The sequence below is a fragment of the Acomys minous genome, assembly GCF_964271855.1.
Source record: "Acomys minous genome assembly, chromosome: 13".
Lineage (NCBI taxonomy): Eukaryota > Metazoa > Chordata > Mammalia > Rodentia > Muridae > Acomys > Acomys minous.
The window spans coordinates 46171233-46185944 of record NC_140495.1 but is presented as its reverse complement, the minus strand read 5'-3'; the positions used below and the strand labels follow the sequence as shown (position 1 = coordinate 46185944).

Sequence of the window (14712 nt, the reverse complement as noted above, 5' to 3'; positions counted from 1 at the left end):
CCTAGTCTACAAAGAGATCCAGGCTACAGACAGAGAAACCCTGTCTTGAAAAACAAAAACAAACTACAACAAACAAACAAACACAAACAAACAAAACATGCATTTTGTATACTTTGTCATCATTCAAGGTCATTTATATAGGGAATGGAAACTTCTGATTTTGTTCTAGGTGGGAAAAAAAGGGGAAGATATAAATGATACAAGCAAAATCCTTGTTTTTCAATCAAAAGGGGGGGAAAGTGCTCTCACCCAAACCAAGAGTACAACACGGAGCTGTAAGTCAGCACCCACTGCTGCCTGCCATTGCTGATCAGTTACCGCTCTGCTACCCAAGCCCTTCCGCTGACCCTGTGCCACGAACTGAGACACTAACCCCACACTCTGCTCTTCTGCACACCCGAGCTGCTAAAACGCAGTGACTGCGGACTTCATACAGCTTACCTATGTAATGGAAACGGATAAGAAGTGGGTGCTGAGTAGATGGTCTCTAAAGATGAAAGGTGATAGCTAGCGCCTGGCCTTGTCCACTGACCTCTACTTACACACAGCACAGGCAAGCGCAGGCCTGCGCTCACACACAGGAACACTGGCACCCACGAAGTTTTTTTTTTAAAGTAGGGTGTTCTTGTATTCTGAAACTATTTCACTGTTGAGAGTAGAATAAAAAGTACCATATTTTCTGGTGTATAAGATCACTAGACGTATAAGACTTCTTAAAAACTTTTTCCAGTTAAAATATAGAGTTTGGAATATACTCTCTGTATAAGATTACCCCCTTCCAATGCACACTCTGTGCATCAGACTCGTGCAATGTGCAATTTTCAGGCAGGGCACAGACATCCAGGCAATAAAAAATTAAGAAGTCATATATGCTGGAAAATACAGTACTTGCCATTGATGGCTGTAAGTCAGAACTCAGCAGCTTCACTCATTATTTCCATTGGGAGAAAAAGGAGCACATGCCCTCCAGAATGATCTGCAGAAGGTTCTGGAATATTTTCTAGCATTGTCTTCAACAGCAACTTAATAGATGCTAACTTTATTAAATTCATAATTCAGAAGTCAATCTGCCATTGCATTGAGAATATACTTTAATAGGTGCTGAGTTGCTGAATCATCATGTTGAAAGATAATCAAATAATTCTTTCTCCTCCTCCTCCTCTTTACCTTTAAGCCATTTCTTCCCAGATCAAAGATGCAGGGTACTATCTGTGGAATGCTATTGAGTAGAGTTGCAGTGGTCCAGTAAAAGCCAATACAGTGTTTGCCTACAAGCCAATTTTTCAGAACGTGCTTTAGCTGTTTCCCCCCCCACAATTTCATACATGTACAATGACCTTGATTTTAACCCCTGAGAGCCTCTCTTACTCCTCCCCTCTGAACCCATCTTTTCACCATTGACTGTATTGTATTTTAATATATATTGGGCTACCTTCTTCTCCTCATACTTCTAATTTTTCTTTTCTGTGGAAGCATGCAAAAATATACTAGGAACAGACAATAGCAGATTGAGTGTCCTGTATAGTGTTTAAAAATGTGGTCAATTAATGACCTACTATTAAAAGATAATTGCCCCCAAGATTGGATGAAGCCATAAGCTGTGCATTATAGGACATGTGCTGAGGAGGTGGGGCTGCATCATTTGAGGTCTGACTAAGCAGAGTCAACGTGCGTTCCCCAAGATGGTTGTGATTGCTCAAGATGGTCAGTACACATCTAACCAGCTTCTTCCTCCTTGCATTCTCACACCAGCCAAACTCTGATTGTTCTCAGGATCCACGAGTAGCTGGGTCTTGGAGGGGAGAGATGATGTGCTTCTTCGTGCTGCTCTAGCTCAGGCCAGGGAACGCTGCTCACTGAGGATATTGAGACTTGCTTCCCCACCAGCTCCAACAGAGATGCACTGGGGGCTCAGCAAGAGCTGCAATGATGCAATAGTGATACCCATGGCAGGAAGGAATGGGGACACTTGATGGATGGGGCAGGGGTTTTCCAATTGAAAATTTGCTATGAAGGAGACAGCTGGCATGTCTATCGTAATGGGCTACATTGTGTGTGGCACGTGGGAAATTCTTCCTTAGATGGAGACCAAACCTTGAAGTCCAGCTCCACTTTTGATGTCATTTTGACTAGCTTCCTTGAACTTCGTCTTCCTTATCTAAAACATAATATGAGTGAGGTAAGTTAATATACAGATCTTTCAAATTGTATTTCTATACAAACATTGGGTGCTTTGAATTATCCCACGGCCCACGAGAGAGCCTTGGAAATTTACTGGTAGGATCCCTTTCACTTAAGGGGGCGGGGACTGGGACTTTGGATGGCCACACTCCTGTCAGGCCCATGGGCCTTGTCTTCCTTGACCTTACCCAGGTCTCCTACAAATCATAAAAATGTTGCACATAGCTGCCTCTTTTTGACTCCTAGCTTCCGAAAGATTTTGCTTAGTAGTCCAGGCGTTGCTTCTTTCTGGGTTCATATACTGTATAAGAAAGTGCCTGAGCACGTTGTTCCAAGCTGTCAAGGCCCAGCACTGACTTTGGTTGGCATTTTGATTCCCTCCTCTCTTCTTCGCTCCCCACCCTCCCGCCCACTCCCCACCTCCCCATCCACTCCCCAACCCCCCTTCATCAGCCACTCCAAATCTCTCTCGCCCCCACGCCCCACGCCCCACGCCCCACGCCCCACGCCCCCACCCACTTCATCCCCTACGCCAAGTCTCTCCCCGCCCCCCATGCCAAGTCTCACTCCCCCCTTCCCCCTCGCTTTATCCCCCACGCCAAGTCTCACTCCCCCCCCCCCCCCCCCCCGTCCTTCCCAAGTCTTGCTCCTCTCCCAGCGCCACCCTCGCTTCAGCCCCTACGCCAAGTCTCACTACATGGTTAAGCTGGTCTGGGACTTAGAGTGCAGTCCAGACTGGACTTGAATTTGCAATTCCATCTCATCCCCTAGAGTTCTAAGATTGCAGGAGTGTGCTGCCAGGTACCCTGGGTGTTCTTTTTTTTTTTTATCATCATGCTGAAAGAAGCAGTGGGTTTGATTCTCTAAGGTGGTTTGAAGGTTCAGGAAACGTTCCCCTAAGAATGTGCAAGGCATGGCTGTCCCCGCTTACGATAGAGGAAGGAGCGTAAGTAGGGAGTAAATGTTTGCTCTGACTGTACGCCGCTGCCCCCTTGGCATCCATGCTCTCTGGAAAGCCCAACATATTAAGAACCAATAACATAAATTACCTTGCAGATGAAGTTTATTACTCTAGCCAAGTCCAACTTGGCAAATGCAATAGTTTAATTGTTGAAGCCAAATCTCTACTTTCAATAAAACTTATTTTTCTTTTAAACTACGTAAAGTAAAACCCTTTGTCAGTATTAATTTTCTAATCTAAATTCTTAATTTAGGATATTGTATGTGTATGTGTAACATATATTTGTATTGTGTGTGAGAGATATATGAATATGTGCTTATTATGTGTATGTGTGTATTATGTGATGTATTTTGCATTCTGTATGTGTAATTCCTGTATATTACATGTGTATGTGTGCATTTTATATAGCTCATATATCTATTATGTATATAATACATGTATATGTGTATTGTATTTATAATGGATATAAATACATTGTTGTATGTGACACACATATGTGTGTGTTGTATGTATAATGCATGTATTTGTATGTTGTGTGTGATGTTCAGGTATGTGTGTTGCATGGGATGTTTGGGTATGTATGTTGTGTGTGATATTCAAGTATGTGTGTTGTGTGTGATGTTCAGGTATGTATACTATATGTGATGTGCTCACATGTACATATACTCAGCATGCGTTATACTAAGAATTTACATTTTACTGCAGCCTGTCTTCATGCTGCATTCTGGGGCAGTTTATGTAAGCCTCGCAGTAGTCTAGGGACTGGATGGGCCTGCTGCCAGAGATTTATTCATCTGAGAGAGCTCATGTGGATCCCCACAAAGGATTCTTTGTTCTTTCCCAATGCAATTGTATTTATTTTTGAACTTTTATCTGGCTGGTCAGTTTACTAGGCTGGATTCACCAGGTAATTGCCAGTGTGGAGCATGCTCTGCTTTCTCACATGGATGCCTGGGTGATGTGGGTGACAGTTGATGAGCCAGTTCCATCCATCCATACCGAGGGACACTCCTAACTGTCGCCCTGCTGATTTCCAGACTTCAGTCTTTTAGAAACACTTGAGTGAGGTAACAGATTTGGGAGGAAACTGACTTCATGGCAGCAAGTTGAAAACTAGAGAGGAAAGAAAAGCAAGTTCTTTGTTGCGAAACAGTTTTGACCTGTGTCAACCACTGTTTTAAACATCACCAAACCTCATAGATGGATGCTGAACCACTCGGCCTCATTATGGAGCTACTGGTAAACCATTTTCCCTGAGAGGATCAAACACACACAGACACACACACACACACACACACACACACACACACCACTTTGATGCACTTCCATACGCTAGAGACTATCATAGAATAATATAATATAGAAGCATGAATTCACGCCTCAGTTCAGTTTGCTAAATGGTTGAAGAAAATTACTTCATTCCTTTTGTCCTTGCTAACTTTGTAAAATAAAGGTGGCGTCCACTACTGAAAGTGACCTAAGTCTTGTTAAGAGACAGGCATAAGAGCTCCCCTCCACTCTGTTGAGGAAGGGTTTTTAACAGTCAGTACTTGGGGCAATAGTCAAATAAATGTCTTCGACATAAAATCTGGAAACTTCATCTTTAGTCAGTTGCGTTTGGGTGATGAGATAGAGAAACAGGATAAATGCAGGGAACTATGAGACTCTGGGTGATTTGCTATGGCCAGTGGGGGTCAGAAAGGACAGAGAAGTTACAGCTGAGGCATATATTTCTTAATGCATGAAGGATAAAAGTGAGAAACAGGCAAGAAAGCAAATGGAAATTAAAGATGAAAAGAAAGGCATCTCTTGTGGAATGGCTGGACCTCTCTATAACATTTTGATTTATAAATGTCTGCGCTGAAGAAAATTCAACTGTACATTTTCTTTTGAGAGTTACAGGGACAATGTGTGACGTTATCTTTAATCTGCCTGATTGCCTGGATGACATTAACTCAAAACCCAGAGGTCCCTCGCCCTATTCTAGGTCCTAAGTGTGGAATCATTTCTACTGTTCTGTGGAATTTGCTCACTGAAACCATACACAGCCATTTTGACTGGACTTGCCTTGCAGTTCGGAGAGGCGGGGATATCTGTACTTTGCCTTTTCTTTCAGTTTTGAGCAAGTAGATTGGTTCGTTGGCCTCTTTTATCCGCCACCCTTCACAGCAGCTCCTTTGGCCTGCAGTCTCAGCTGAAAGTGGGGGAGAGGGAAGAGCCCGAAGAGAAGATGAGTTTTATTCAAGGACACAGTTGTTCTGCGCTGCTGCAGGAAGACCATGGTGGGGGCAGTGTGTGTGTGTGTGTGTGTGTGTGTGTGTGTGTGTGTGTGTGTGTGTGTGTGTGTAGTGGGGTACTCTAGAGCACACAGAGAAGTCTGGGTATGCTCAAAATAATTACCTGTGTGTGCGCTCGTGTGCCCGTGTATGTGCATGTGTGTACGCCTGTGTGTGAGCCTTAATGAATGGAGAGGCCAGAGGTCGACTTTAGGTATCTTTCCTTATCCCTGTTCAATCTTATTTTATGAGTCAGAGTGTCTACCTGAACCCAGAGCTCAGAAATCCACCCATCCACTCATCCCTGCCTCCCTAGTGCTGGGATTATAAACACACCCGCCATGCTTGGCTTATTTATGTGGGTTCTGGGAGACCGAAGCACAGGTGTCCCTGTGACTGTAGAAAGCACTTTACCAACACAGCCTTAGCCTCCATCAACAGAGTCATTCTTTTGAGCACAGGCTTAGAGGGGAGAGGGGCAAAGCAAGCCACACTCAGGCAAGGAACTGGAGGCCAGGCAACAGCTTCCTGCCAGGGAGGAGCTTTGGGCTGTTGTTCTCCCTTTTGAGCTCCTACTTTCCTCAGTGTGCCCTCTCTCTGCCTCTCTGTCTCTCTGTCTGTCTCTGACTCTCTGTCTCTCTGTCTGTCTCTGACTCTCTGTCTCTCTGTCTCTTTCTCTGTCTCTCTGTCTCTGCCTTCTCTGTCTCTCTCCGTTCTCTCTCTGTCTTCTCTGTCTCTCTCCGTTCTCTCTCTGTCTGTCTCTGTCTCTTTCTGTCTCTGTCTCTGTCTCTGTCTCTTTCTCTCTCTGTCTCTCTGTCTGTCTGTCTGTCTGTCTGTCTGTCTCTCTCTCTCTCTGTCTCTCTCTCTCTGTTTCTCTGTCTCGCTGTCTGTCTCTGTCTCTGTCTGTCTATCTGTCTCTCTCTTTCTCTGTCTGTGTGTCTGTGTGTCTGTGTGTCTGTCTGTGTGTCTGTCTGTCTGTCTGTCTCTCTCTCTCTCTCTCTCTCTCTCTCTCTCTCTCTCTCTCTCTCTCTCTCTCTCTCTCTCTCAGGGCAGGGGAGAGAGTCAAAGGGCAGAGCTCAGACGCTGACCTGTGAGATACAACCCTCCCAGTTGCTCGTTATCTCGCAGACCTCTTTCTTCCAGGACAACGGCACATATTGCTATTGTCACTGGTTTTCTCCACCTAGTTGCTTGTTTCTTAAGAGCAGATAGATGGTGTCTAGCTTACAACTGAATATATCCCACATGCAGTTCATTGCGAGGTTAACATAAAATGGCATGTGAAGTGCTGAGGTGGAGCAAAGTGACCCCCTCCACAGTGTATCATTACATGCTCTGCCAACTTGTAAATGAATTTCTTTCCGGTGCACTGTAGTTCAGCTGGGATAAGGCAGTAATACTCCATAGTATTATTTAGAACATGGTTTCAGCATACATCCAGGTCAAGTCCCTTGTGCTTTAAAAAGCTTGTGGCTATAGAAGTACTCAGACCAGACAACACCACTTCCTATAACGGATGGCGGGTTAGCAGCCCCTGGTCACCAGCAGTGTTCCATATATGTTTATGCAATAAATCAGGTTGAATAAGCTTAAAACCAATTGAGCAGCAACTGGCGTTCCATGCTGTTTTTCTTCTGGCTGGAACAAATATGGAGATCTTTATGAATATTTCCCATTATTGTCAATTTTTTTCTAATTATAGCAAACAAAAATTCATTCAAAATACTCCTTCCTCACCTGTTATTCAAGAAGAGATAGCAGTATTTAACTAAACGGCCCTTGGCAAAATCCAGCAGTTGATAAGAATTTAATATGAATGGTAAAAGAGAATATAATATCTAGTTGAAAGCTCAAGGGAGACACAGCACAATAAATCTAATTAGCTAAACTGGAATTTGGCCAAGTTCTGACATTTAAAAAAAAATTAAAAACAGCACCAGGTAAACAGAAATTAAATGCATTGTACATGCTGTTAATCAAGTGTGTCAAAACAGACATTTGGAGTATTTACTAAGAGGATATAACCATTTCCCAAGTTGACTTTGTAACAGATGATTATTTTCCAGAAGCAACATGAAAATTTAAATAGCAAAGATGGATGGTGTAGTTTAAACCTTTACCTCCATTTTCATTTTCCTAGAAATTTTATGCTATTCATTAAATCCCTATATTAGTCTAATAAACCCACATGGTAAAACTAGTTGTAATATCAGATGTCATTTCATAAACCTTTCCTAAGAATAGCCTTACAGCGTAGCGTGCCCATCTAAATCCCTTGTCTAAACACAAAGGGCTGCTTGCTGTCTCGAAAGACAAGGGTCACTTTATAATAAAGCCGCCCTCCTCTCATCAGAAAAAAAAGAATAGAATCACCATGCTGACATTGTGCCCAAAATGCACGGATCAAAAATGAACAATTAGAGGGAAACCCTTAGCCAATGCTTAGGCTTCCACTGAGTGCTGCGCAGGTTCAGAGGAGGCACAAGGATGCCCAGAACAAACGTCTTCAAGGAAACAACGGAAGTCGTCCTGTAAATACCTCTCCATGTCCTAGCGGCTTGAAGAACACTCAAGCTCCTGCTCCACCAGACTGAAACCCAGGGCGCAGGCAGGTCATTAGCTGGCTGTCCGTGCAAGTGTCTGCCTCCAGCATCTGCTGAAGGACAGAACACTCTCACCCTGCCAGATTCAGGTCAGAAGGTCAACAGGTCTCATTTATTATTCAAAATTGCTGCCTAACCTTTGATCTGCCAGGTCAAAGGGCTTTGTATTCTGGTTGGTTGGATTTTTTTTTTTTTGTTTAATGATGAAGCCACTATCTTTCCAGATTTAAAAAAAAAATGACTTCTCTTTTTTTTTTGGTTACCATGATATTCTTTCTCTCTGGTTAGAAACGTGACGCTTGGAATCAGTGGTCGAGGAAAGACCTATAAAGAAAGCCACCTATTTCAATTCTTTCCCTTGTTATTGTTTTCCACATGATTCCTAGAGTTTTAAATGATAGTGAGTCACAATAATCATGGATATAATGTTTGCAGCTATGATCCAAACATTTCTACTGCCCTTTGGGACAGATTTCTGTGGCGTTTCCATAGCACCCCAAGCCTAGTTCTTTTCAGAAGGACTACCCGTTGTAACTGGGAAGCATCCGACCCAAAACAAAAGGGAGAGATATCACATGGGGTGGGACTTTCAGTGGTTAATATTTCCTTCACGAATATAAACACTAGGCAGACAAACATGTACATGTCCGCCAACTCAACCTTTGGGAGAAACCTTCAATTCTTTGACAACACAGATTTTTGTCATCACCGAGAACAAAAGGATTTTCTAAGCACTTAGAGATTGTCTAGATGTCATCTCAGAGCCTGCGAGCATAGCAGCCGTTAAAACACACTAACAGAGTCCTTGAAAATATCCAAGCACCTAGCATCCTATTACAAAACTAGCTATTACCATTTAACAGGCAATACTGAAAAATCCAGGCTACACCACGGCATATCGGGTCACTGTGAAAACAGATGATATCAACCTAACGGGTGATTTTAGCCTTTGTGAAACATGAAGTCAAAGGTCACATGGGTTCCACCCTGGAATCGGACACATGAGATGTGGCCATGTGCTTTGTGACAATGCCTACAATGAATAACTCTGACAAGCTGGTAAACAAGCAGGGGATACATGCCATGAGCCCAGGAGGTATCAACATGCTACACAGCTGGACTTTAGCTCTGTCACCAAGGAGATTCAGTCTGCATCTCTTGACTGTTTCTACGCAGGGAGTGCACACACAGAAAAAGATGCGAAATGGTTTGTTTGAAGATAGTCTAAAAATGTCAGGTGACTCCGGACAGTTCTGAATAGCCACGTTTCTGTCCTTTCTCCGAGGATGCTCGGCAGCAGATGGGCAAATGGTCACTTCGCTTCCTCCTGTCCCCACTCTGATCTGGCAGGACAGTTGCTGTCAGTGGAAGCCAGCTGTTCAGACAGGAGGAGAGGCTGTTGGCTGTGCAGTTTGTTTGTCTTTGTGTGTGTGCACACACACATGCACACATGCACACATGCACATACACAGATGTGTGTGTTCTTAGCTGCATTCCATGCCTTATTGTTACCACCTCCTCCACTGATGCCTGTTATTGGCTTACAGGAACCTCCTTAAAGGAAGGTTTGCCTCTGGCACCCTGGTCCCTTGTTACAGCTGTTTGAAGTACCTTTCACTTGAATCCTATTGTTTTGTTCAATGATTCTGATTTCCGAATGGGAATGATTTTTACAGAGCATTTGTACGTAGCTTTTGTAATGATGTAAATTCATGTAAATATGCATCTCTACATGACTTATGGGCATAAAATAAACCAGAAAAGGGGGTATACAGGGCTTTCTCTATTTACCTTTCTTTTCAGTATACAGTTGTTACTTAATGATGAAAGAAACAACTACAAAAATCCAGAAACCTCAAGGTTGGGGAGGAAGTGATGGGAGAAAGTAGACAGTGGTTAATGGAAGCGTTGAGGGAAGGCAGGAGAAAGGAGAAAGAGTTTGCTAGAAAATTCCCTCTAAGCCAGAGGTCCCCAACCTATGAGTCATGATCCATTTGGGGATCAGACAACCCTTGTATAGGCATCACCTGAGACCGTCAGAAACCACCAATATTTACAACTCATAACAGTAGTAAAGTTCCAGTTATAGAGCAGCAACAAAATAATGTAATGGTTGGAGGGTGTGGTCACAACATGAGGAACTACATCAAAAGGTTGCAGCATTAGGAGGGTTGAGAGCCACTGCTCTAAACCACTGCTCACACAATCATAAAGAGCTTTCAGGCAGGTAAGCTGAAGCCTGTGGTGCCCCGCACGAATTACTCTCGTGTCTTCTCATGAAGTCGAAGACACAGTGTCCCCATCAAGCTCTGTTATAGGCTGTGGGTTCATCCCTCAGACTCTCCAGATTCAGGTTTCTCAGTCACCTCCCCATTTTCCTCCCTGAAATGATGCTGGCCCCCTTCTTGTCCTCAGGTCTCACCAAGCTCTGGACCCACACATCCGCTTAGGCAGCTGGCTGTCACACAACCTTCTGTCTCTCCTGTCACAAATGCTTTCACCAGGGTTCTGTCTGTGAAGTTCTCGCTCTCGGCGTTCCTTCATTGAGTTCCGAGCTTTGTGAGCGAGTACATGCTCATAATGTACTGGCCTGACTTTCTGATTGCGTATTTTGGTGCACAATTATTAAGTTTATAATTATGCACTTACTGCATGCTTCCTGCTCAGAAACTAAGCTTTGTAATTACAGAGGCCATGTGTGTTATTTCCTACTGCAAGACTGTGTATTATTTCACACAGTCAGCACTTAACAAATGCTCCTTGAATTAATGGTTCTGCTCTCACGGTCTTCTCTCCTTTATCCATAGCACCTTCTATAGTGGAGTCCCATGTGTTTTCAAGAAGATAATGTGCATATATAAAGGCCACATACATCTCCCCAGGGAAGGACACAAAGCCTGGACCAGGGTGGTAGTTGAAAGGGTTCAGAAGAGGAACCTCATGTCCACTTTGCAGTCAGTGCCTCATCATCAGAAAGGATAGAATTTTCTGTTATAAGCCTACAGGTGTATCCAACCTGACACTGTCATTTCCAAAGTTCACGCTTGGGAACTACACAGTTGATTTAAAGCATCGCAAAGACTCTCATAGTGGTTTTTGTAAGAGTAAGATTTTGGCCGTGACCCATTTATAACTATTTTGGAATGATAAGCTTTCAGCATCATGGTAGTCTCCAGCTCAGCTCATAGTTGGTATACCAGCCAAAAATGCTCAAGACTGTGGGCCTGTGGGCTGGATCCAGGCTGTAGCCTGTTTGGTAAATAAAGTTTTGTTGGCACACAGTTACACTTTCCTCCTTGTGTTGCATGCTACGGCTTCTGTGTCCTCACTGCAGTGCTAAATAGTTAGGATCTGCTCCATTGTCTGAAATATTGGCCATCTTGACCTTTAAGATATGGTTTCCCAGCCCTAGTCAAGACCCATGAGACAGAAAAGCAATTGTAGGGCCCAGATTATGTCCCATCAAATCTGTTTCTTCTATACTTGTCACCGTGGCGTGCCCTGCAGCCCTGTGCAAAGAACAATGGCTGGATCCAGTGAAGCTTGTCTTATTTGGGCCAATTGAACTTCTGATCTGTGCCATTTCTACTACCAGGGAGGATGCCATTGATGAGTGGTTGAAAGGAGAGCAGGTAAGCCAGAGTGGGCAAGTTAGCTGTCAGAACACTGGGCTTGGGACTTAGGTACTTTACTTTGAGCATGTGTTACAGAATTTGGCACAATTCAAGACTAAGGCAAAAGTTTAAGTAGGAAATCACCCCTGCTGCATTATAAATCACAGCCTAGTGTGAGCTGCAACTTCATATTGGTTTAATTAAACATTAATATGCTTCTAAAATTGACCTCTGTTGCCTCTGAAAAAATTCAAATCTACTTGTTTTTGTTAGGTTGACCCCTGTCAGGCAGTCTGTGGATTTACGTATGTGAATAAGCCATGATGCTCTAACTATCTTGAGTTTGGATTTTTCTTAATTAGTAAAAGGAAAACAGGTGCCTATCTGTCAAGATCGCCTTGAGGATAAAAGGCACAGAACTGAGAACTGGCCTGCAGGTTTTCAACCGTGTTGTACACTCTCCAGTTCTCCCTAGAAACTAAGTAGCCTCATGTCTCGCATCTACCTCCCACATCATAGCTCTCAAGAGCATCCGGTACTCACTCACCTTAACATCCCTCCCTCATGGCAATGGCTCGATCAAGGTGGCTTGTGCGTTAGACTGGCATATCTGTGAGGACAGCAGCCACGTCACCTTTCAACATTGCTTCTTCTCAATGGCACCTTGAATGGTATCTAATGTTTGAGAGTTCAAGGGTGTGCACGCACACGAATACACGTCAAAAGAATCAACTCTAAGAAGGAGCGAAGGCGCATCATCCGTATGAGTGTGCTTCTAATGCTACCTGCTTATGTGTTTGTGGGGATTTTTTTAATAATGAGGACAGAGCTGCTTTCTCTTTCTCCTCTGTTCCCCCCCCCCCAAATTATTTCTAAAGCTTTTTGCTCGTCATCCTTCACCATTCTGGGTTGGTATTAAGATGAAGCAAACTTTGAGAGTGCTTTCTCTCTTGACTCTGGGTTTGGGAGTTGTCTTCTCTTGTAGCTGGTTGATTTATAACACGTTCTAAACAATGGCTCTTCCATTTTTTTCAGAGATCAGAACAAAAAAAAAATTTTTTTTAAAAAGATTCTGATCCAGTTTAAAGTACTCAACAGTATATACTGCCTTAACTTTAAATAGCTGCTCCGCCCCAAACATCACCATCATGTTGTTCTGTGAGAAAGTCCTTGCTGCCTGCTCCAGAGAGCACCCTCAGTCCTTGCTTCCTAGCTCACCCCAATTTCCACTGCCTGTACGAATCATTAAATGGAGCTTAGCAGAGATGACTTCATCACCTTCCCTCTTTGGTGACTCACTTTCTCCTTTCCAAATGTCCGACACAGGGGCCGGAATCCCGTGTATGGTATAGAGGCGTGAGTGGGGGGCATTCCATCCACTGTGTGCTGGAGTAGTCTTGCCGCCCCGCCTCCCTCCCACTTCCCACCACTTAGCTAGTCGCTGGGAAGAAAGCAGTGTAGCCCTCACCAGTTAGTCTCTAGGAAGAAAGCAGCGCTGGTGCTTTCTCTAATTTTAGAAGGCAGCCCTCTGAAGTGTGTCTTAGCACCGGTGTATTTTGGAACATCTTGGGAATGTTGTTAGTGCTACCATAGTCTATTGTACTAAAAGCAAAGAAAAGGTACTCTGTGATCACCTGAACATAGCTCTAAGAGACCTTGAGGAGTGACCAGGTGAGAAGCGCCCTGCCACCTGCTTTATTCTTCTTATTTCTCACTAGAGGAGGTGGCTTCCTGTTTAGTATGCCTCACACAGCACAGAAGGCCAAGACTCAAAGTGACTGCTCACAAGAAGTCTTGCTAGATTTCAGTTTCATTGCACTGTGACTTTGAGGCTGTTTATACTGGTTCTATTCCTTGGGATATTTGTGGGGAGTTTTCTTTGTAATAAAAATGTGAATGTTTTGTGTTTATGTGAAAGCAACCTGTGCTATTATTACCATTCAAAGCACCAGACTTATATTCATTTATAGATTTTTCTATACATCTGTCAACATTTTGTCTCCATTTCTGTCCTATATTGAGAGATGATAATGCTATGTCTTACTGATATTTGCTATCTCTGCTTTCCTGGGTGGGGATGGAAGAGTCTCATCTTTATTAAAATGATGATAAAATTATATGCACACAGATTAGTAAAATTATGTCTTCAACGTAAATAGTACCCTTAGTGTGAGAAAAAAAATTCTTCCCTGCGTCTTTATTTGATGCTCTTTGGCTTGTGTTCCACCCTGTGCAGTATCGGAGTAACAGCTGCTTTCTTTTCATTTATTTAAGGCCTGCCTATCCTTTTATGTTTAATCTTCCTTAATTCTTTGTGGTTGGTGATTCTCTTATATCCAATACAGTGTTAGATAGTATTTGTCAGCTGATTTTTGCATTTTCTCTTTCCATAGATGAATTAAGCTCTTTGGCATTTACTAATAATATTGCTCAGTTTGAATATATGCTAATATAAATTGTTATTTAGTTGTTTTTCTATCTAATTACTTATTTAAACTCTGGTTGATTTGATTTACCTTCCTCAAAATTTCTCTCTTCCCCCCCCCCCCTTCTCTCATGGTGTTTTGTTTGCTTACTTCTCTCTCTGCTTAGAGGAGTTTATTTTCTCTCCTGATGATGACACCTTTCTGTAGTATGTGTTATGTAAGGCCAATAGCATGGCACTCACTTTCTAATATGTAAACACAGCTTCAAGGACCTTGCCAACTCCCAGGGAGTCTCAGCTTTACTTGTTTCTTTTCAGCGAAGATTAGTTGAAATATTAACATGAATATATTATCCATTAAGATGAATACTAACATGTCCTGCTTCCAAGATCTGACCTGCAGTTTAAGGAAGAGATTGCCTTCATGGTTGTGATTTGGCTGGCTGCCTTCTGGTGCTCTCTTACCTAGCAAGGAGGAAGGAGGGGAGTGTCAGCAGCAAGGCAGCAATGGCTCAGGCCTCCAGCTGTGCCCACCATCAGGGAATCGCCCTCCTGTTGTGGATTTGCAGCTGATGGAGCCCAGCTGGGTTAAACTTTCACTTCCCAAGTTAGCACTTCTCTAACTTAAAGTAAGTAGAGGAACAACTCAGAA

General features: G+C 43.3%; 1 protein-coding gene and 1 long non-coding RNA gene across 11 annotated transcripts in view; one reads left to right on the top strand and one right to left on the bottom strand.

Moving 5' to 3' along the window:
- WDR72 (WD repeat domain 72) overlaps positions 1-14712 on the top strand; it is a 177114-nt gene that overhangs the window by 138296 nt on the left and 24106 nt on the right. The window lies entirely within an intron of this gene.
- The window catches only part of LOC311581026, a 32382-nt gene continuing 21532 nt past the window's right edge, over positions 3863-14712 (bottom strand). For 2 of the 4 annotated variants that reach the window (XR_014773634.1, XR_014773637.1), the window contains exons 2-3: positions 5210-5336; positions 3863-4255 (exon numbers count right to left, since the gene is read on the bottom strand). This is a non-coding gene — a long non-coding RNA (uncharacterized lncRNA). Of the gene's footprint in view, positions 4256-5209; positions 5337-14434; positions 14526-14712 lie in introns of all 4 variants that reach the window. The other 2 variants (XR_014773635.1, XR_014773636.1) reach the window with 2 other exon arrangements.